The sequence below is a fragment of the Phytophthora infestans genome, genomic scaffold, assembly GCF_000142945.1.
Source record: "Phytophthora infestans T30-4 supercont1.30 genomic scaffold, whole genome shotgun sequence".
NCBI lineage: Eukaryota > Oomycota > Peronosporomycetes > Peronosporales > Peronosporaceae > Phytophthora > Phytophthora infestans.
This window is the reverse complement of record NW_003303729.1, coordinates 129,266-131,769: the sequence shown is the minus strand read 5'-3', so window position 1 is coordinate 131,769 and position 2,504 is coordinate 129,266. Positions and strand designations below refer to the sequence as shown.

Below are 2,504 nucleotides of genomic sequence, written 5' to 3'. Positions count from 1 at the left end.
CAGCAACTGCTGGCTGATACTTTGCGTGGTGTCGGCACCAATCGCCTTTTGGGCCGCACTGTTGGCTCGCCTTTGGGTGGTTTTCTGTGAAGATGTACTTACACATTGTTATTTCTATATATTTATTTTTTATCGCTCAAGATAAACACTATTATTTAGTTTCTATATATTGAGGAATATATTTGTCAGAAATAAAAAAAATATTTGGGAGTGATGTGATTGGCTAAAACTGTGCTGTGTGTTGCGTGAATGTGTGCCGCTTCTCAGTCGAGAACTGTCTAAGAGAAAGCACAGGAGCATGACAGAGGAGACGGATGTGAAGCTGCGCTGCGGTGTGTACGGCGATGGGAGCGTCTTCTCCGTCGAGATCAAGCGCAATGCAGATGTGGAGGCGCTACAAAAAGCTATATTCGCGGAGAAACGATACAGCGAGCGTTATAAGTTTGCCGCAAGCGACTTGACGCTCTACTTGGCGCGAAAGGAAGGGGAAACCGTTTGGTTGGCGGACGACCGCAACACGGAAAGCTTCTTGCAAGGTGGCATCAGCACTGGTTATAACAAGATGCGTCCGTCGTGGAAGCTCAACAAAACGGAGTTGTTTGGGCCGAGTTTCACGCCGGGAGATGAAGAGATTCACGTGCTAGTGGAACTGCCACAATTGTCGGAAGCTGAACTGCCTCGAGATCGTCAACTTGCTGTGGGCGACGTTCATATCCCGATCACGCAAAGTATGTCGTTGAATCCGCCAGCACTGGTCGCATTTAGGAAAGCATTTCTGAACGACAGTACCGACGTGAAAGCTGACGCATTGGTCGAGTTACCCCGAGACACGTATCTTTCTTGGTGATTCGACACTCGGCTCTCGTATCTACATTCGTCATTGCTACCCTGCGCTATGGGAACTTTGTCTCGAGAGGATCCACGATGAAAAGACGAACACACCGCATCTCGTGATCCTCGGCAACCCGGGAATCGGCAAGACGTTTTTCGGCTATGTGATCGTGCTTCATCTTGTCCGTACTAATGAAACGGTGGTATATGAGAGTGGTGGCCTCAAGAAGCGCTTTTTATTTGCTCACAATGTGGTGGCTCAAGGATCTCAGGAAGATTTTGTGCACATTCTCGACCAGCCGACTACATACTACATCGTGGATGCCGTCAAGCCTGCGTATTATCCAGCGAAGACGATTCTTTTGACGTCTCCACGCCGCTCCATCTGGTACGAGTACAACAAGACCCAATTGCCAGTCAGTGATACATGCCAGTGTGGTCTTTGAAGAAGATTCTACCAATGTCGTAAGCTGATGTACTCGGATACACCTATGGCCGTCGTGCAGGATTGCTTTCGTCGATGGGGTGGTATTGCTCGCTATGTCTTGCGATTTTCACAAGTTGGTAACCAGCAGGTATTGCTTGAAAAAGCAATGGACATTGTTGATCTCGACTGGTTGGTGAAAGCCTGTGGTCAACTTGATGCGAACGAGGCTCAAGTGTCGCATCGATTGCTGCACTATCGCGTCAGCAAAGCTTTTGACAGCGAGTACTTCGTTTTTGCATCGCAATATGTTCAGCAAGAAATGTACAATCGTCTGCTCAAGAAGGATAAGCGGAAGCTGCTAGAGTTCATTGCTGCCTCGGATGGATTTGGTGCTCTTGCTGTGCTTCGTGGCCACTTGTTCGAAGGGCATGTGCATTCGGTACTGCCGCGAGGTGGAACGTTTAAAGTTCGACGTTTGGTCGAAAACAACGAGGCGTACGATGATAATGATGACCCTATGGGAGATGAATGGGACGGCGATGACGAGGATGGTGATGATGGCATGAATGCAGATGATGCCGTTGCGATGGACGAATCCAATGCTGTGGCGTTGGTCGACGGTGGCGCCGCACCTGTTATTTCTTTTGAGAGATTCGAGAAAGTTGTCGTTTTCAATGATGACAGTGAAATTGAAGCTGCTACTAACACGAGTTACCTACAGCCAGCGGCGAAGAATTACCAGTCGGTCGATGCGATCATCAAGCCGGATATTTTGTTGCAGGTGACAGGTGCACACAAACACCCCTGCAAGCAAAAAGGTCTCCACGATGTGTTGAAGCTTCTGGGGAATCCTGAACAGCCGCGGCTGTTCTTCGTTCGTCCGCCTGACAGATTCACCGATTTTAATTATCAAAAGTTTGTCGCCAGTACGACGAAGGAAGCCCTCTACGAACCGTCTCCCCCAAAGTACTGGTTGAACTAGCTCTGGCAAGCACATGATGTTCGGTTTTTACGACCAGACGTCCATCACATCGTGTCATTTGGATCGCTGGCCTACGGTCATACACCAAAGTCAAAGAGAAGGAAACTGGCGATAAACTGCCGAGCTGGTTTCTTACTTGGTTACCGTGAGAACAGGGTGGGCTGCCAAGTCTACTTTCCCTCGGAGCACAAGAAGGGATTCGTATCGAACATACAGACCAATGAGAAGATCAAGTACAAATGTCGCTTTGAAAGCGGATACAAA

General features: G+C 48.6%; 1 pseudogene; it reads left to right on the top strand.

Annotated features, from left to right (window-relative positions):
• Window positions 1–276: 276 nt before the first annotated feature.
• PITG_13696 lies at window positions 277–2,240 on the top strand (annotated as a pseudogene; the record flags this gene model as incomplete).
• Window positions 2,241–2,504: the final 264 nt, after the last annotated feature.